Source organism: Epinephelus lanceolatus, chromosome 20 (genome assembly GCF_041903045.1).
Source record: "Epinephelus lanceolatus isolate andai-2023 chromosome 20, ASM4190304v1, whole genome shotgun sequence".
Lineage (NCBI taxonomy): Eukaryota > Metazoa > Chordata > Actinopteri > Perciformes > Serranidae > Epinephelus > Epinephelus lanceolatus.
Window position 1 is genome coordinate 17,457,728 of NC_135753.1, and position 21,432 is coordinate 17,479,159.

General features: G+C 40.6%; 1 protein-coding gene across 1 annotated transcript in view; it reads left to right on the top strand.

Moving 5' to 3' along the window:
- The first annotated feature begins 1,720 nt into the window (after positions 1 to 1,720).
- The window catches only part of LOC117264864 (tyrosine-protein kinase Yes), a 35,762-nt gene continuing 16,050 nt past the window's right edge, over positions 1,721 to 21,432 (top strand). The window contains exons 1-2 of the mRNA XM_033639157.2: positions 1,721 to 2,029; positions 2,194 to 2,363. The gene's annotated coding sequence lies outside the window, so the exon portion shown is untranslated. The remainder of the gene's footprint in view (positions 2,030 to 2,193; positions 2,364 to 21,432) is intronic.

Here is a 21,432-nt window from a genome sequence, read left to right on the forward strand (position 1 = left end):
ACACCTTTTGAAACACAAAAAAGATTTTTCCACAAATATTTCATGATAATATTTGAGATTGTGTAAAATTTTAAGGGTGTCCGAAAACTTTTTTCCACCACTGTATGTACATAATAATGCTATCTAACCCTAACCCCTATATGCTCAGCTTTGTTGTGCTTGTCTTTAGCTGTATGTCTATTTCTGCATTGGGAGCAACCTAAACTCTCTTCAGTTTTGCTGTATCTGTACACATACTTGCAGTGGTGGTAAAACTACTCAGATCTCTTACTTATGCGGCAGCACTTCAGTGTAGTAATACTCTATTGCAAGTAAAAGTCCTGCAGTCAATTTTTTACTGAAACACATTTGCTTTAAAACATAATTAAATTACCAAGAGTAAATTAAAGGGACAGTTTTTTTAAAAAAAAATGAAAAAATTAACAACATTGCCTCTTATCAAGCATGAGCCTCTCATCCATGAGTAGATGCACGCTTCCTTTGGCGTGGTGATACAGTTGGCGGATGTAGTTTGGTGTAAAGAAAATAGTTCCTACATGAAACTGCTCACAACAAAGTCTGTGGATTATCTTGAGTAACTGGGTCATGATTTCTGTTAAGAGACATTGCTGTTGAGTTTGTATTTTTTGGCGCTTTGAGCATCACAAGCCCAGGGCCATCTAGTTCCATTATATTTCAGAGAGGGCAGACATCTGTGTGGCTTCAGGACTGATGTTGATTTCTTTTAATAACCTTTAAGTCTTAACATGGTTTAGCACCGAGTTATATAGCTGAGCTTCTGACTCTGCATGCTCCAAGTCATGACCTGAGATCCTCAAGCCTACCCTCCCTAGTTGTCGCCAGGTCAGGGCTGGTACCAAAGGTGATCAGGCTTTTGCCATCAGGACCCAGAGGCTCTGGAATTCTCTGCCTGAGGAGGTTTGGTTTGCCAGCCTCATCCATTTTAAATCATTGCTTAAAACATATTTTTATAGAAAAGCTTTTCCTTTTATTGCCTGATTTGTAACATTTGTGTTTTATTTTCTTTTGTTCTGTTTTGCCTCTGTGCACAATATTTTCCTTAACTCTCAACATTGTTTTAATCGTTGTAACTGTATTTTTTTATTGTTTTATTTTTATGCATGTTGTGAAGCACTTTGTGACCTTGTTTTGACAAGTGCTATATATATATAAAATTATTATTATTATTATTATTATTAAAAAAAGAACTGCAGATAAGAGGAAAATATGTATTTATTTATAATCTGAATCTGCACATTAATTCCAGCTGTGAAATAAATGTAGTGGAGTAAAAATGTGGGTAACATAAAATGAAAATTGGCAAAGCAGCTTTATTTGTATAGCATATTTCATAGACCAGGGTAATTCAGAGTGCTTTACAGAGCAGTAAAACATAAAACATAATGAAGGATACAGATTTACAATAAAAGAATAAAGAAAAAAATATATATAAAAGGTTTAATTTATTCTACATGATTTACAATTTTTTTTTAAAAAAAATCCCCATTAAAAATAGAATTAAAATAAAAAATAAATTAGAACATATAAAATTAAAATAAATATAAAAGTATAAATAAAATATATGTTATAGATAAATATAAAATAGTCAATTAAAGTGCTTCAAAATCGTACATAAGTATAGTAAACGTACTTGCATTCCTGCCCTGCACACTGGGCCAGTAAAACTAATGCAGATGTGCAGCTGCAGTAACAACACCACGGTCAGCAGGGGGCGTTAGAGATCTGTACTGGAGCCTGAAAACGGTTCAGATTGAGGACGCTTTGAGTCCTCCCTTTTTCTACTCGCATGCAACCATCCTCCTCTCAGCCGGTCCGCTCCTCTGTCGCCTCTCACATTATCGTCTCTTTATATTTTCCTTACTGAGCCGGTTCTCCTCCTGGGTGTGTGTGATCCTCACCTCCCTTGCTGCTCCCTGATCAGCTGCACCGGACACACAATTCTCTCCAGCTGTGTGTGGCTCTCCAGTCCCGCAGGCAGGGTCGGCCATGTTGTTATGTGGGGGTTGATGTAAGTTTAGTAGTAGGAAGTAGGGAGCTACAAAGAGCTGGGACACTTTAGGGATCTGACTTTTTTTTTGTCTTGTAATGCTGCAGCTGGATTAATCCTGTGTGATGACAATGACTGTGTCCTCCATCCTCACACCCTGTGCCTCTGCTGTGCTTTAACTTCAGCTGCAAATCTCACCACAGTTGCTCTGCTGGATGGATGAAGTGAGGATGAAGGCGGTTCGGTCCCGGTTGGAATAACTCGGATTGTTTTTTTTACTCGTCCCGGATCTGACTGAGGAGAGGAAGAGGGGAGAAAGGAAAATACACAAGAAGAAGAAGGCTGATTTGTGAAGGTAAAAAAAAAAAATCCTAAATTAAAGTGGTCTTTGTGAGCAGGGTTAAAAAAAAGGATGGGCCGAAACGCAGCTGCTCGTCTGTCTGACCTGTCATCAACAAAGGAATGAAACTGTCTTATGATGATACACACATATATCTGACTGTGGGGTGTAGCATGGAGTGTAATCCTCCAGGAGCTATGTGTTCATCAGCAGATCATTTTTAAAGAGGTGAAAATCTCAGTGAGGATCTGCATGTGCTTTGAGTCCCACAGGAGTGTCAGTGCAACCACACCAGACAGCAGATAGATACTTTAAAGTAGGACAAGGTCACCACACCACATATATTTCACTATATAATAACATCTGTAATGATATTTACAATGGTAGTAAAACAAAAAACTCCTTCTGCTACATCTGCTCTGACCTCTGTCTCTCACTTCTTGTCTTAATTTAAAGTCATGTTGGCCCCAGACAAAAGAAGCAAAAGTGCCACCTCATCATTTCAGATATTTAACCCAATCTTTGACTCATGCTGAGTCAGATTAATGTTAAATCAGTAGCAGATTAAGGAGAAGAAAGAGGAGGAGGAGGAGGAAGAGGCGGTTCAGGCTCTTTTACTGATGCTCTCAGTCTGATTTCAAACTTCCTGATCGAACAGCTGAGTCACAGTTTCTCTCTGTGGCTTCCCCAGTTTGTGCTGTTGCTTTATTCTTCTCCTACTTTTTCTCCACTTTGGCGTTGAGGCCAGGGGCTGGGGAAGTGTCCTCATTACCCGCACAGTGTGTGACACTCAAATTAAAGCGACTGTCACGCTCGAGGTGAGTCGGGAACATGTCATGTAAAGGATCCAGCTCATCCTGAACAGCTCAGCAGAACTGGGACTGAAGTAATGCTAGTGTGGATCCATATAAGGGCTGGTGGACATGGAGGGGAGAATGCTGTGATTTATAAGATAAAATGTTATTAATATGTGGCACCGTCACTATGTACACACTACACAGTGAGTGGACAGTGTCTTTGTTGGCCCAGAGTTCTGCATGAGCTCATGCTCAAGAAGGTTAGAATTCCTGTTCAAAGTCTCATCTCTGGAAAGCAAGTTTTATATAAACCCTCGTCCCACAGAGCATGGGTGGATTATGAGACAATGGGCCCCTGGGCACAGAAGTGCAAAGGACCACCACCACCTCTCCTTCATAGGTGCAAGACAAGCAGACTTGGTGGTTGTTTTGCACCTCTTTGTAGTCATCTGCATCGTAATGCATCCTTTTGTGGTTTTGTGTCTCTTTGTAGTCATGTTGTGTCTCGCTCTGTTGTTTTTTGCGTCTCTCTGTGGTTGTGTTGTGTTTCTTTGTAGTCATTTTTGTCTCTGTGGTTGTGTTGTGTCTCTTTGTAGTCATTTTTTGTCTCTTTCTAGTCCTTTTGGGTCTTCTTGTGGTTGTGTGTGTCTCTTTGTAGTCATTTTTTGTCTCTTTCTAGTCCTTTTGGGTCTCTTTGTGTTTGTGTTGTGTCTCTTTGTAGTCATTTTATGTCTCTTTCTAGTCCTTTTGTGTCTCCTTGTAGTCTCTTTGTGTCTCTTTGTGGTTTTGTTGTGTCTCTTTGTAGTCATTTTTGTCTCTTTGTGGTTGTGTTGTGTCTCTTTGTAGTCATTTTGTGTTTCTATGCAGTTATTTGTGTCTCTGTAATGATTTTATGTCTCTTTGTGGTTGTGTTGTGTCTCTTTGTAGTCATTTTATGTCTCTTTCTAGCCTTTTGTGTCTCTTTGTTGTTTGTTTGTGTCTTCTTGTAGTCTTTTTGTGTCTCTTTGTGGTTGCGTTGTGTCTCTTTGTAGTCATGTTGTGTCTCGCTCTGTTGTTTTTTGCGTCTCTCTGTGGTTGTGTTGTGTTTCTTTGTAGTCATTTTTGTCTCTGTGGTTGTGTTGTGTCTCTTTGTAGTCATTTTTTGTCTCTTTCTAGTCCTTTTGGGTCTTCTTGTGGTTGTGTGTGTCTCTTTGTAGTCATTTTTTGTCTCTTTCTAGTCCTTTTGGGTCTCTTTGTGTTTGTGTTGTGTCTCTTTGTAGTCATTTTATGTCTCTTTCTAGTCCTTTTGTGTCTCCTTGTAGTCTCTTTGTGTCTCTTTGTGGTTTTGTTGTGTCTCTTTGTAGTCATTTTTGTCTCTTTGTGGTTGTGTTGTGTCTCTTTGTAGTCATTTTGTGTTTCTATGCAGTTATTTGTGTCTCTGTAATGATTTTATGTCTCTTTGTGGTTGTGTTGTGTCTCTTTGTAGTCATTTTATGTCTCTTTCTAGCCTTTTGTGTCTCTTTGTTGTTTGTTTGTGTCTTCTTGTAGTCTTTTTGTGTCTCTTTGTGGTTGCGTTGTGTCTCTTTGTAGTCATGTTGTGTGTCTATCCAGTTATTTGTGTCTCTGTAATGATTTTGTGTCTCCTTGTGGTTGTGTTGTGTCTTGTTGTGGTTGTTTTGCATCTCCTTGTAGTCTTTTTGTCTCCTTGCTGTTGTTATGTGTCTACTTATAGTCTCTTTGTGTTTGTGTTGTTATTGTGTTGTGTCTCTTAGTGGTTGTGTTGTGTCTCCTTGTAGTCTTTTTGTGTCGCTTTATGGTTGTATTGCCTCTCTTTCTAGTCATTTTGTGTCTCCTTGTTGTTTTTTTGTGTCTCCCTGTGGTTGTGTTGAGTCTCTTCTGGGTCTGCACATGTTAATTTCAGAGACATGTTGTAAGTGAAGGCCAGGGGGCCCCTTGATACATACAGGTGCTGGTCATATAATTAGAATATCATCAAAAAGTTGATTTATTTCAGTAATTCCATTCAAAAAGTGAAACTTGTATATTATATTCATTCATTACACACAGACTGATATATTTCAAATGTTTTTTTTCTTTTAATTTTGATGATTATAACTGACAACTAATGAAAATACCAAATTCAGTATCTCAGAAAATTAGAATATTACTGAAGACCAATACAAAAAAAGGATTTTTAGAAATGTTGGCCAACTGAAAAGTATGAACATGTACAGCACTCAATACTTAGTTGGGGCTCCTTTTGCCTGAATTACTGCAACAATGCGGCATGGCATGGAATCGATCAGTCTGTGGCACTGTTCAGGTGGTATGAGAGCCCAGGTTGCTCTGATAGTGGCCTTCAGCTCTTCTGCATTGTTGGGTCTGGCGTGTCGCATCTTCCTCTTCACAATACCCCATAGATTTTCTATGGGGTTAAGGTCAGGCGAGTTTGCTGGCCAATCAAGAACAGGGACACCATGGTCCTTAAACCAGGTACTGGTAGCTTTGGCACTGTGTGCAGGTGCCAAGTCCTGTTGGAAAATTAAATCTGCATCTCCATAAAGTTGGTCAGCAGCAGGAAGCATGAAGTGCTCTAAAACTTCCTGGTAGACGGCTGCATTGACCTTGGACCTCAGAAAACACAGTGGACCAACACCAGCCTTTGACATGGCACCCCAAACCATCACTGACTGTGGAAATTTTACACTGGACCTCAAGCAACATGGATTCTGTGCCTCTCCTCTCTTCCTCCAGACTCTGGGACCTTGATTTCCAAAGAAAATGCAAAATTTACTTTCATCAGAGAACATAACTTTGGACCACTCAGCAGCAGTCCAGTCCTTTTTGTCTTTAGCCCAGGCAAGACGCTTCTGATGCTGTCTCTTGTTCAAGAGTGGCTTGACACAAGGAATGCAACAGCTGAAACCCATGTCTTGCATACGTCGGTGCGTGGTGGTTCTTGAAGCACTGACTCCAGCTGCAGTCCATTCTTTGTGAATGTCCCCCACATTTTTGAATGGGTTTTGTTTCACAATCCTCTCCAGGGTGCGGTTATCCCTATTGCTTGTACACTTTTTTCTACCATATCTTTTCCTTCCCTTCACCTCTCTATTAATGTGCTTGGACACAGAGCTCTGTGAACAGCCAGCCTCTTTAGCAATGACCTTTTGTGTCTTGCCCTCCTTGTGCAAGGTGTCAATGGTCGTCTTTTGGACAACTGTCAAGTCAGCAGTCTTCCCCATGATTGTGTAGCCTACAGAACTAGACTGAGAGACCATTTAAAGGCCTTTGCAGGTGTTTTGAGTTAATTAGCTGATTAGAGTGTGGCACCAGGTGTCTTCAATATTGCACCTTTTCACAATATTCTAATTTTCTGAGATACTGAATTTGGGGTTTTCATTAGTTGTCAGTTATAATCATCAAAATTAAAAGAAATGAACACTTGAAATATATCAGTCTGTGTGGAATGAATGTATACATTATACAAGTTTCACTTTTTGAATGGAATTACTGAAATAAATCAACTTTTTCATGATATTCTAATTATATGACCAGCACCTGTACCTTGATACATTGGGGCCTGTCCCTGGTAGGCCCGTTCAGTGATCCCTACTACCAACAGGGGTCCCCACAGACCCCAGAGGTATACTTTTTTTCATATCTTGCAGGTGTTTATTCTTTCTTTCCAATTCAATCAATTTGTTCGTAATGACTTCATTTCATTTTGACTAGTGATTTTTCAAGGCACCAAGATATTGAGGTCCTGGGGGCCCACCTCAAAGCACCAATTTCCACCTTTGCAGTTTCAATAGCTGGTTAGTTTTGGAGGTGGTGGTTGTTTCTAACAGTAGTTTATTTTTTGGTCCCAGAGACCCCAGTTGGTAGTCCATGTAGGGTTAAATATCAAAGCTCAACTCAGCATATTACGATTCAACAAATTGGGATCTAACTTTTTCCCTCCCGATACAAATTCTCAAAACTTGTCTAATGATCAGTGTCAGTCCTCTGCTGTTATGTTTAAATCACCAATTTAAAATCAGTAGACCTCACCGCCTGGGACGCTTTTAAATCATTTTTATTTAATGTAACATGAAACAGAGATTGCTGAGTGGATGCGACAGATAGTGGAAACACTTACTTTTAAAATGACATTGACAAAAAACGATTATGTAAATTGCAGATGTGTGAACTGCTTAATAAGGTCAGTATCAAGCTGAAACCAATCCGGTGTGTGGGACCGGTGCAAAGCTACAATGCTGTTTAATCTGTATGTAGCAGCTGATTTTGTTAATCACAAATTGAGATTTCTTTTTTAGCTTTAGCTTTAAGAGTTGCAAGTTAAATAAATTAATATTTGTAAATTTCTAACAGGAGAGACTTTGAGCAAGGCAGCAGCTCTATGAAACACTGGTTTCATTTGCAGTTTTAAAGGTCTGAGTGGACATTTAACAGCCGTATAATCTGAGCTAACATGCAACTTAGTTATTTATAAATCTGCATCTGAGATGTGCAAGCATCTCCTTTGTAAATATTGTAAGATATCTCTAAAATTAATATTGGGAAAAAGGTAAGCAGAAAAAAGACAGGAACAGGTTCTACTTATGTGTAGTGTTAAATCCTTTAGGGTGCTGCCCAAGAGCTTGCTAAATTAAATTATACTAAGTACTGGGCAGGCACTGAATTTGCGTCGTACATTTTCTAAATTATTTTCTCAGGCAGAGCCCACACTTAAAGAGAGCTCGCCCCATACTTGTATGAGAGACTTGGACTGAAAATCATAGAGACGTCTTAAGATGATCGTCTTGTCAGCTGTCAATAATGTGATGGTGGGTTCAGATGTATTTTTCCAGAGAGAACAGCCTGATCCAGACCATCACGCCGCTTTTACTGTCACTCCATTAGATGTTGACAGTTCAAACAGCCAGCCCTGTTATGTGCTGACAAATGGATGATTGTAGACACACTCAGATTCCCAAAATAGCTCACACTCACCCTAGACTCAGGTGCCAGTGTTCAGGTATTCCCATGAGACCTGTTTATTCTAGAGGATGTGTGTGATGTCTGTTCTCTGGCAGCATCGAAAAGCTTCTCTGTGAGGACTTTGTGTACTGATTTGTCAGGTTTAGTTAAATTCCTGAGGATGTTGACTCAAATTTCCAGGACAGTTTTTTACCCAGGACTGAAGTATTGGTGCTAAAGACAGCTGAGGAATTAAGCTGCTATATTTCAAAGTGAAACAGTCGAGTGATCTGAAGTCTCTCCATTCTTTTCCACTGTTTTTAATATTTTCTTTTCTTGTCTTAAATCTGTTGTAAGCGTCAGGATCAGGTTACTTTGCTCGCCACAGAACTCTACACCCAGTCTAGATCTAATTTTAAATCATTTATTGATGTTTCTGTAGACGCTCTGAGGCTTCACATCCGTAGCATCACATGACATCTCTCCAGACCCAGTTTTAACCCTTTGGCATCAGAGGAATGCGATAGATGGTGGCAGGCAGCATCTGTTGCAGATCTGAAGCCCAATAAAGCCCCAGAGACCCTCCCCGTCTGCAGGCGCAGTGTCAGCCGCTAACAGCTGTCCGACAGGATGCTGGGCAGGGTTTCACTCAGACTGATGGATGGAGGAACTCCACCTTCATCCCCCTCAGCTCTGCTGTCATCGAGCCAAATGTCGACTTCATCAGCGTCTAAATATCTTTAACCCCAGAGGAGTGGAGGCTGTAAACGTGAGATACTAAAAGGACCAAACATATTTTAGAACCAGGGTTTAGTTTAGTTATAATGCATAATATGCAAAATACAGATTTAAAATCTGTTCAATAGGGAGGGGTGATACACATTTTTAATTCAATATGATACAGATACTTTTTGTTACAATTTTTTCTGCAAGCCAAGGATATGTTACATAGCGGATACATTAAAACTTAACTTTTTTTTTTTTTTTTTTTTCCAACAACCCTGTGCTTAATGTGGGGTTAGATTTCACCACAAAATCCACTTAGTTATTGTTAGAAAAAGATCCTGTTTTGGATTGAAACAGCCGCTTTTGCTCGCACAATCGCAGCAGGAGAGGCCAATGATGTCTCACTAAAAGGCAACTGCTTTTCATGGCACTGTCCCAGCTGGAAACACAGCCATGACTCACTAAAAGACAACCAGTTTCTATGTTTGTTTGTCTCAGACAGTGGCCTGCAGGCAGGTGTCTCACCTAGGTGTCACACCACCCACCATCCCCTCCACCTCCAGATGACAGTCAGCTCATACACTATGTCACTTTAGAAATGTTGATATGATATGATATGATATGATATGATATGATATGATATGATATGCAGTATATGTGGTTTGCAGACATGTAACAACATCTTCTCCTGGTGCCTGGGCTACTTTCTGACAATTAGGAATGTAAATCAGGATGACTCGGCCCTCCAGTAATCCTGCACTGTCAGCTTACTCAGCTAAACTTTGTCTCCGCAGCCTTCTTTAGAATTCTGTACCATGTCCAGCACAAGCACCCAAACTTCTTCATCGTTCCATCAGCGAGTGTGAGAGAGAAAAACACCGAGCTCTCCTCTGTCTTATCAGCATTTTGTGAAGCCTGTGTGGAATTCTCACTCTGTGGTCGGAGTAGAGGGGGAGGAAACCGAAGACAGGTCGCTGATAAGAAAAGCGCAGGTTTAAAGTTATCACAGTAACAGAAGAATATGTAAATGTTAGGCCTTTAAACTATGTTTGTTCCAGGTGAAAACAAGTCACAAGGAACCTAAGCTGTTCATGGAGGGGAATATCTGAAGCCTTCTTAAACTTCAAGTTATACGTGTCATTTTTTTATGTTTATTATATATACTTGTGGGTTGCTGCCAGGCCTTGTGGAATAAATGTGTTTTGGCTGTTGGTATGTTGAAAGCTTTCATATATTATTGCCCTTAAAGTTAACCACAGTAACTACAGTTCAGATTAAAATTGAGTTATGACTGAAATGAAACCTTTGGATATCTGTTCCATCTTGTGACAAAATCTTGTTCTGTTCAGGAGAAAACAGGGTGTAAAAATCGCAGTATCAACAATGCAACCATAACCCAAGGCAAACCACAGAAAATGGAGTTGCTGCACTCCACCTCATCTCGGAGATCTGGGATTCTATCTTGTATCACATTTTGCTAGACAGTCAAAAAACCTTCAAAGTCATTCCCTCAGCTTTAGTGCTAATGTCTTTACTGCTGTTAGCTTTTGTAGAGCAAAATACATAACAGCTGGTGAGTTGTATAAAATTTTGTTGGCAGTAAGTGAATCTGCAATGATAATTATTATCATAACCAAAGTTTTATTCTTTATTTAAGCAAAAGTGCCAAATATTTCCTGTTTCCAGCTTCTCAACAGTGAGATTTTTACACTTTTCTTTGTTATAAATAATAGTAAACTAAACATCTTTGCATTTAGGGCTGGCAGTCGGACAAAGTAAGATATTGTCAGATGTTATATGCATCCAGGCGTCTGTATCCAGCAATGCTACCTGGGTGTGTTTTCCTAGGCATCCTAGCAGCGTGAATAATGACGGTATATTCGGCTATTCTGCTTAAGTTCATGCGCACATTGTACATTCAGCAGCTTTATACAACTGAAAATAGTAAGTCAAGTAAGTCTAAAGATGATAAACCAACAGTGACTGACATAGGACTCAAACCTCTGTTCTTTATACTACATCAGCTGACATTCTGGCAGTACATCTGAGGGGTTTTTTCCCGTAAATGTGCCACTGTAATCTCAAAGAATATCCAAGATTGGTTAACCATGACCTCTGCCCGAATCCTAACCGCCCACGACCTTGATGTGTCACTAGACAAGTATGACTTAATCATAGCACATAGACTGAGATTTTGGAAATTGCTTAAGGTTAGTGCAGCTACACTGTGAGGCTTGGATCTAATAAACTTGGGTACGACATCAGGCTTGATTTATACAGACTGTACGATCACACGCGCCTACTGAATCTCAGGCTACGACGTACGATGCAATGGCTTCCCATACTGAGTGCGCAAGGATGCTGCACAGGTTATTACCTCTCCAACTGTGAGGCACAACATAGAGGGTCACATTACCTATAACGTTCAATAACCTAAAGTTTTGTGGGCAACTCTGCCGTTATTTCCATCCATGCTTCGTCCTTCTTTAGGCGATCATGGTACGAGCTGGAGGACACATCATACAGGCAAGGCTTCTGCTGCCACAACACAATAAGGTTTTCTGCTTTGCTGGAATCCCACACATTTCTTTTTAGCATGTTTTGCCTCCATGGTGAGCTGCTCTCTGTTTGTTTAGGTTTAGCTTAGGTGCGTCATTTCATGCTGCATTTCTATTGGCTGGATAGTAGACGTAGGTCATAACCGCAGTCACACAGTGAGATGGTGATCCTAAATTTTTACACTGTCAGAGTTTTATTCCAGGCTGTCTTTGATCACAAGACCTTGACAACAGCCATCTTTTAACCCCTCTCACTGTGCAATGTAGGACCACTGTTTTAGAGCCACGACCAAAGATATCAGCATGTTTCTTTCATTTTGGTCATCTATCATCTGGGACAGCCCAAAAATCACAGTGTATACCAGGCTTAAGATATCTGCAGATGTCACATTCGACTTTGGGAAGTTGTAACAAGCATTTTCCTACAATCTTCAGACATTTTAAAACAATTAATTGCCCTTAAATTCACTGCCATAGCTTGCTCTGTAACCGAAGCTTTGACCCTGAGCTGCTCTGTGTTGGTGTTTACCCTCAAGCTACCCGCAGTTATCATGTTTCAAGCTGGAGTATCTGCCCTGATGAAGTGTCCTTGAGCAAGACAGAGTCCTCACCAGATAGCACTTCTACAGAATATTAAACAAAGATAGTGTCTAGTGTGTGGCGCTACAAACTGTGGAGGGAGATGGGAAGTTTAAGGTTTTTATAGCAAACAAACTCAGGTGATAGAAAGAAACGTGAGTTTTTCAAGGTTTTTGTTTTCATATTCATCTCTCTGTGGTTCACTCAAAAGAGGAGGCTTCTTCTGGTATTGAATTAAAGAATGTACATATTTGTTATTCAGATTTCAGTCATGTTGGCTGAAGAGACATTTTAGCCTTCAGCGGATCATCTCAAACAGTCTGTACCAAATCACAGTGCTTTGATTTAAGCTGAGTGAAAAGTCAAGCTCACTTTGTTGTTACCTTCTGTCTCTATGTCAGAACTATAATAGCAACACGCCTCTCCAGGAGAGGAAGGAGCCTCTGTACATGTTTGTATTTTGTGATGACATGTAAACTTCCTCATTTCAACTCTTCACCTTTCTCTCCCATTGTTTCTGTGTGGCTCTGAACGGTGCAACCGGGAGTCTTCTCTCGTGTTTTCATGCGATGTGCTGTTGTAGGTCATGTTATCATCCTGGGGGAAGTGGGATGTTGTCAGCAATGAGAAGAAGTTACTATAATTAGCAGCAAGGCAGATTTTCCCTGTGGTTTCATGGCTCTGCTGTACAGGAATGAGCTTGTGTTTGAGGGAATAGACTTGGATGTAAAAGTCAGTGAGGTTTGGCGTTTAGGATCCAGTCTGGCTGCACAGTTTTGGACTTACATTATTTATAAGATGAGGTGTGATCTTTATTTACTGTGATCTTTTTTCCAGACACATTTCATTATGGCTTTTTGGTCTTTGCAACGTTAAAGGGACATTTCACCCCCTTAATCAAATACATAGATACTCTTACCTGTAGAGCTATGTATCAATCTAGATTGTGCTACTGTTTTACTGCAGAGTGGTTATAGAGATGTCTGCCTTCTTTCCACTATAATGGAACTAGATGGCACTCAGCTTGTACTGTTCAAAATATACTCGTGACAGCGCAAGATGTAAACATTAATGGCATCCTCTTTAGCTTAGCTGTAACATTAGTTAGCTCAGTTGTATAGATCCACACTTCCTTCTGCACAGCTTTTTTGGTTGGCAGGTGTAGTTTGGTAAAAAGAAAATGGTTTCTACATGAAAACGTTCATGACAAGGTCTGTGGATTATCTTGAGAAACCACGCCTTGATTTCTGGAAAGAGACATTGCTGTTAAGTTTTTTTGAATATATGTTTTTGGCACTGTGAGCACCACAAGTTAAGTGCCATCTAGTTTCTTTGAGGCCCAGACATACCAAACCATCTTCAAAGAACTAGTGATGCCAAAGGCCAACTGTTGGGTTGCCTTACTTCACCTGTGTCCAAAAAGTTGCACTTGAACGCAGCATGAAGACTACAGCTAACGGCCAACTAGCAGGCTTGTTCAAGATGAGCCAGGCCTGCACAGATTTGATCACCGGTGATCGCCGCACAGTGCATGCCAGTTAGTTTCGTGTCCAACTTCATTCCAACCTGTTCTGATGTCATACAAAAGTGGACAGTGATAATCTCGCGCTGCAGTCGCTCTCCACTGACTGCAAGACCCAGGGCATGATGGGCAACGCCTGGCTCTCACCCGATCCAAGATTGGTTCAGATATTGACTTTTGTTGAATTTAAGAGAGATTTTGATTTTATTTGTCTGATTTGAAGGTTTATTCTTTAACAGAAAACATGTCATGAGACTGATGGTGAAGTTTACTTTTTGTCTCCGCCTCCTGCTGCAGCCGCCTGATCTCATCCACTTTCCAGGTGAGGCACAGGTCATCTCAAACGATGTGCGTTCTGCGCCACTTGAGAGGAAATAACTCTTCATGCTAGCAGGCGGTGGTAGTCTGTATTCGTCACTCAAAGAGGGAAACCAGACAAGGCCGATTAACTTAATGATTTTTACCACGCTCTAGCAAACAATAACACAAACAAATGTGAATTGTTTCTGCTAAAAAGCTCAGTGGCTAAAAAAAAATCTTACCTAATATAACAACTTATGTCCTCGTGACTTTAGTCATTTGTTTGCTTTTCTCCCTTCTGTTTCTCTTCTCGTGTGCTAAGCTGAACTGCCAATCAGAGTGATTGTATCCACCAATGGGCTCAGATGCCAATTCAACATGCTGAATCAACCAAAAAACAGTCAACAAGGGTCGACAAGGGCCAACAGTGGAGAACACGTTGCAAAAACTAGGGCAACAGACGCTCACCAACAGCCGGACATTGACCGACAGCCAACAGTCAGCTTGGTGTTTCAGGACCCTTATATCGGACAGAAGGCAGACATCCCTAAGATTGATATCTCCAACTCACACCAAAACAATCTAGATTGATATAAAGCACTACAGGTATGAGGCAAAATATGTATTTAGGGGTGAACTGTCCCTGTAAATGCCAACCAGATTACATAATTTTTTACCTTATCCAGGGTTGCTGCATTTTCACTTTGGTGTTGCAGTGTGAAGTGAGGACGGCGCCCGCGGTGTCATTATGTGGTGGCTGGCTGGTTTGAACAACATGGCACTGATAGAGGGTTGTCTGAGCTGATTCAGAGGCTCCCGCTCTACATCGTATCATCACAGCTGAGAGTCCGTAAGAGCCCTCCAACAGAGATCCCTCTCAGCGCTGACACACATCTCGCTGTTGAAAATATTGAAGGTCACCGCAGGCCAAAATGAGCGTGTGTAGGTTGATTCTGAGGTCAGCACTGTTTCAGCTGCGGGGCCTGGTGGTTCACTGTTTTGTTTTCTGTTATTATCCTCTTAGGGTAAATCCTCCATCCTCATAATCCTCCTAGTAGTTCAAGCTGGTAGAGTTGGCACTGTCTGCCTGGTTGCCCCCTCCCTCATCCAACCAACCTGCTGTTCCTCCTCTCTGTTTCTAAATCATTGTCTTTATGCCCACACAGCCACTAATGGGGATTTATCTGAGTTATTCTGTTGCTTTGCAGAGCTCCACGTGTATATTGTGTCGTTATGAGCAGAAAAGGCAACAGTTCACTGTGTTTTAAAGACATCTCTCCAGAGGAATTCATTTCATGTGTATAGTGAGTGCAGCTTTAGTTCAGCTCTTAGTAAAGATGGTGGACCATATATCATATGACTGGGGAACATGTGTGTATGTACACACCCTGTCTGCTGACAGGTCAAGGCGCTCTTCTCTCCAGTGGGAATTCTGTGTTCTTTTTAACGCTTATTAAACCCAAAAATGTAAAGTGAAAATGCATCTTAAACAAGCAAAAAAATACAAACATTTTTCAAAATCTCACTGTATAAGTTGATATAACACATGATTTAAACAATGGCTGATCTATTGCTATTAGTTTCTATAACATTTATTTAAGGAATACTTCACACACAAAATGACCATTTGCACATCAAACTGATGTACATGTTGATTTCATGAAGAAAACTGTTTTTCTTGCATGCCTACATGGTGAACGAAGAATCCAAAAACTGAGAAAATTCTTGATGAATTGAAGTCATAGGGGGCCGCATTTAACATCAGCAAAACTCTATCAAAACATCTGATTACAAACTCTCACAGAGCTCGTAAAGCATAATCCAAGGCTCATTTATCCAGTCGTATGCTCAGTACTTCCCATACACATGTGTTACTTGGAAAACCCTAAACACTTCTGCATAAACAGTCCCATGCCCCTACGAGTAGTGTGCTTGGGCAAGCCCTCTGCTTAATGAAATGCATGAGCAGAGTTTAAAGGCATGTACTTGGCCAGGCTTATTACTCCTATGCTTATGTGTTATAAATAATAGGTTTGGTTACGATAATGCATGAACTCAAAGTGTTCTGCTTTTAATAATAAAAAGACGACAGCTTGTGGCCCTTGAGGCTGTTTGATTTGAGCTAAATGCTAACATCAGTATGCTAACATGCTGACATTTAGCAGATAATGTGCCGCGTTCCATTTACCTTGGGAGTTGGATGCCAAAACTGGAAATGATGTCAAACACAAGTTGATCGTGTTCCAGTAATAAAAGTTGGAAAAAACATAATTTCACAGTGGGCATGGCTCTAACCAGGTTGGGATAGTAAGGCATTATGATGTATTTTGCTCATACAACACTGTAGCAACATGTCCACAGATCCAACAGAAGTATGTATCACTACAGCTTTCACTACTATAGACGCTCGGAGAAGCCATCTTGGATTTTGAGGTTTGGTTTGATGAGGTTCTATAGACCAGAGCGGCACGTCCCCTTATGGGGGATCGAAAAGCGATTACTCCAAAAAATGATTTAGGCCTACGTGTGTTTAGCGGAGAGTTTCGAGAATGTAGCATCAATTCATTTCTGTTTTTTCACCAACTTTAGTATTGTAGTAATGTCTAGTAATTATTTCGACACCCTGCTTGAACCTGAGCGGTCCCCTTTCCTGAATAAATTAAGGTTGGTCGGTCTGCCGGTGTTTTGGATTTACTCGCGACTATGTTAACTGGTGACCTTCAGCCGAATGCATCTGTGGTTGTCATAGTGACAACAGCTGTTTTCAACCAGGAAGAGAACATGTAGCTGTCCTCGCGAAGGTCTCTTTATTCATTTTTTCAGAAGAATATCAAAACATAGCCAACGTGCTCCGTCTGTGGACTCTTGTTGGAGGAACCCAGTCACGGACTGACACTCAGTCGCGGTTTGAATCACGCTTGTTATGACGAAATGTTGAAAACAGGAAGAGGCCAAGTTGCTTTTCCTGTAAATTTAACTCCTGTCTCTCATAAATTTTCTAAATAGGCCTACACAGTTTCGTCTCTGGTGCCTGTCTAAATAAACATGTGCCATATTAAAGAACCGTGCAGCCCTGTGAAACGTAAAAAAGAATATTTTCACGGGATTCAAACCCGCTCCACCATGGGAAAATAAATAATAGGCGCACAATAAACGTGGTGCGCCACTATTACAACACCACTCCACAGACAGATAAAATAAAAATCTGACAACATACAGCCAGCTTATTATTATTGTGCTACAGGTCGATAAAGCCAATATTCATTTCCCCCAGACTTTCCCTCAGCAGGGGGGCGTGGCCTCGGCGCTTGGCAGTTGATGATGCGATGTCGCTGTGGTGTATTGATATTCCGAATCAGAAATATGACTTCAGGGGGCGTTACAGTTGAAAATTTGAACTGGAAAGATTCAACTTCCTAGTTCAAATGGAACGCACCAATATTAAACAGGTTCACCATCTTTGTTTAACATGCTAACATTTACCAATTAGCATAAAACCCAAGTTCTGCGGTTATTCTGTTATAAACCAAAGTAACAGAAAACAACCTAAGTGCTGTATCTTAGGCAACTGGACTTGCTTGGGTTCTTGAAGACATTTCACCTCTTATCCAAGAGGCTTCTTCAGTTCTTGGATGAGAGGTGAAACATCTTCGAGAAACTTAAGCAAGTCCAGTTGCCTATGATACAGCAATTAGGATTATCATGACCTGGATGACTGAGAACCTTCACTAACCAAAGACAGATTCAAATTGTGACTAAAACTTCGTCTTAGTGCTAGCTGTGCCACTGCTGGACAAAGATCTGGCTGAACCCATAACAATTCCTTGCTAAGGTAAAAAAAAAAAACACTTTGGGTTATTTGTATTTTTCTAAACCAATCAGAATGGTGTTGGGTGGCGCTCAGCTCAGGATGCAGTGACGGTGCTCTTACAAAATAGTGTCAGATGAAATTGGAAGGGGAGGAGAATTCCATGTGAAATAGGCGGATGATGACAATCTACATGCTCTGAGTCAGACTAGGGTGTCACCAAAGTCATTAGAATTTATCCTCTAGGAATCTTTAATATCTGTAGAGAATTTCACAGCAATCCATACAATAGTTGAGAAGATACTTCAATCTGGACCAAAGTCGTGCACAGACCAGCACTGCCGCAGCAATAAACAGTCAAATCCTCTTCTCTAAAGCTTGAGCCAGCATTTTTTCAAACAGTAAATGAGTTAAAGTATTGATTTTCTTACACAATCAGTTGACAGTAGGGAGATGACAGATAATGAAGGGAGAGTTGGGGGATTGCATGCGATGTGAGTAGCGTGCATGGACACTGCAGTTAAGAAAAAGCATCATGTGTAATATATCAGGAGGCTTCTTGAATAGTATGAATGTAAATGACAGTTTGCTAATGTGGTGTTTTATTTTGACATCCTTTCTCTTTAAAAGGGTCTATAAGTTCAGCTCAGTATTTATTCATTAATGATCACTGTGGAAGAGTGATGTCACTTTTATGAAACAGCTGATGTCTCATTTTTGGAAGGAAAAACCATCCTCATTTTAAAGTGCAAATATTCCTGGGACACTGTCCAGTGTTTTATAGTGTGGTTCATTGCTGACCCACCGAGCCAGGCTCTCGTCTCTCTGATGATGAAACACAAGCCCACCATAGTCGACTGAGCCTCTGAGCGAAGCCCTCTGCTTTCCACAACACTGGTTTTGTCTCGAGGTTAAAGGAAAGGTTGGCTCGGAAACTGAAAGTCTATTTTCCATGCCAACATTCTCAGCATATTGGCTCTGGATCTAACATCTGAGATTAGATTTATTGGTCCTTTTGAAGACATTTTTAAGAAATCTGTTTCATTTTGACACGTCTTCAGCGACTGACCACTCGTAAAATAGTTTTGTAGAAGACGGCCAGCGCTCAGCACGAGCTGTAACCTGCAATTTAAACGGATGTATGGTTTTATTTGAGCAAAGTGTTCTGAATCCTAGGAAGGTTTCTGTGGTTTGTCCCCGTTTTGTTGATTTCCTTGGCAGTTCAGCTGGAGAACTCGATGAACTCTCGAATGCGCCCCTCCGTCTCCGATGAGGAAAAATCTCTCCCACCTCCCAACATCAAGGCCGCTGTTCCAAAATGAGTGAAAGGTGTATTACTGCACCAGCAGATCGTCTTCTGCTTCACTGATGCATGGTTGTGATCCTGTAATCCTGTCACTCCTGTCACCAGCTGTGCCACAATGCTGCTCGGTAGCACTGTTTGTTTAGTCTGCTTTCATACCCCACATCACTGAATAAAAGCTCCTATTTCACTTCACTCCTCTATTGTTTTGCTGTCTTGTAAAGTGTCAACGCCAATTAACCAAGTCCAACTCCAGGAGCAGCTGTTGTTCTTGGAGAAAGAAAACGTTCTGATCTCCCCGAGCTCAGACTTCTTTACGAGCCTGTCTGATTGTCTCCACATTTTCCGGGGCTTCACCTCACAAAAGAATGCCTCAGTGTGACTCTGGCCAAATTATGTTAGGACGAGGAATGACAACCACGCAGATGGAGACACACCGATGTTTTAAATCTTGTATCATGGTCAGGGTGAGGCATGGACGCATTGTGAGACAGTGGGGCCCTGGGTTTACACATCAAAGGCCCCCCACCCCTCCTACAAAGGAGTAAGATGCCCAGACTTGAAATTGTTTCTGTAGTATTTTGCAGGTGAACCAGAACTCAGAGACAGAAAATCAAGTCAGAGATGTTGTCTGTAGTAGTTGTTGGTCTGTCTTTAGTTGTTTGTTTTTTTGTTTGTTTTTTTTTGTCCATTTTGCATCTCTTTGTAGTTGTATTGATTCTCTTTATGGCTGTTTTACGTCTCTAGTTGCTTTGAGTGTCTTTTTTGTCCTTTTGAGTCTTTTTATGTTTTACACGTCTTGGTATTTGTCTTGAGTCTCTGTCTTATCATTTTGAGTCTCTTTCTGGCCATTTTATGTCTCTTCGTAGTTTTGAGTCTCTTTCTTGTCATTTGGAGTCTCTTTCTGGGAGTTTTGAATCTCTTGCAGTTACATTGAGTGTCTTTCTTGTCATTTGGAGTCTCTTTATAGTTGTCTGGAGTAGAGATGCACCGATCCAGCTTTTTCAATTTAGACACCGATCCTGATGCTGTGGCTTTGAGTATCAGCCAATACCTGATACCGATCCAATGCCGTGGTTGACCTAAAAAGTTATATACCTTTACATGTAGAACAGAAAAGACTAGATGCATCAGGCATTGATGACTACACAGTTCTTTCCTAAGATAAAATGAAACAAGATGAAACAGATGAATGCAATGATGAACTATTTATTTTTAACGAAAATACACAACTGTGCAACAGCAGGTGAAATAGTGTGAAATACCTCCACACAGCAGATTCTCTCCTTCGCTCCATGATGTATGACGTAGCTCGCGTCGCAATAGATTTAAAGGGAAAGGATCGCCTCAGGTATAGGTTGCATTTTCCGATACCCGATCCATCTATTTTGATGATATCGGGGCCAATATTTGATCCAGATATCGGATCAGTCCATCCCTAGTCTGGAGTATCTGTCTGGCTGTTTTATGTCTCTTTGCAGTTGCCTTGAGTCTCTTTCTTTTCATTTTTTTATCTTCTGCTGGCAGTTTTACGTGTCTTTGTAGTTTTCTTGAGTCTCTTCCTTGTCATTTTGAGTCTCTTTGTGGAAGTTTTACGTTTCTTTGTAGTTGTTATGTGTTACTTTCTGGCTGTTTTATGTGTCTTGAGTCTCTCTGTTGTCATCTTGAGTCTTTTTCTGGATGTTTTGCATCTCTTATCAGTTATATTGAGCGTCTTTCTTGTCATTTCAACTCTATTTGTAGTTGTCTTGAGTCTCTTTCTTGTCATTTTGAGTCTCTTTCTGGCTGTTTTATGTCTTTATCATTTCAGTGAGTGTCGTTCTTGTCATTAAAGTCTCTTTTTGGTTGTCTAGCATCTCTTTGTAGTTCTTTTTAGTCTCTTTCTTGTCACTTTGAGTCTCTTTCTTGCCATTTTACATCTCCTTGTAGTTGTTTTTAGTCTCTTTTCATTTTGAGTCTGTTTTTGGTCATTTTGCGTCTCTTTGTAGCTGCTGTAAGTCTCTTTCTTGTCATTTTCAATCTCTTTTTGGTCATTTTGCTTCTCATTTGATTGACTTTCCAACAAGAAATACTAACATCATACTATTATTATTATATACATACCCCTGGACCCTTGGGCCCCTGGGTCTGTGCCCAGTCAGCAGGCTTAGTAATTCCTCAATGGACTGAGGGCCCCTGAAGGGGTTTTTGAATCACAAAAAGGCATAAATGTAAAACACAGCACTAATACTGCCAAGAGTTTTTATTTTTCTCTATTTCAATGCCCTAGATTGGCCTTAATCTGTCATTTGTATATAAACGATAATCTCTTTATGGAGCAACAATGGCATGTAATGGATCGCAACAATATAAAATTGTAATGACCTTTTTATCCCTCTGTTTTGTAGTTGTCATACCTCATAACATGCATGCACAGTTGAATCTACACGTTTGAGTTGTGCATGGTTCAAAGCGGATTTACCATTTGCCCATATGTCCCAGTTACCACATGGCTTATGGTCTTAGCAGGTCGCGACAACAGAATGATTCACATGAAAACATCAGGTCATTAGA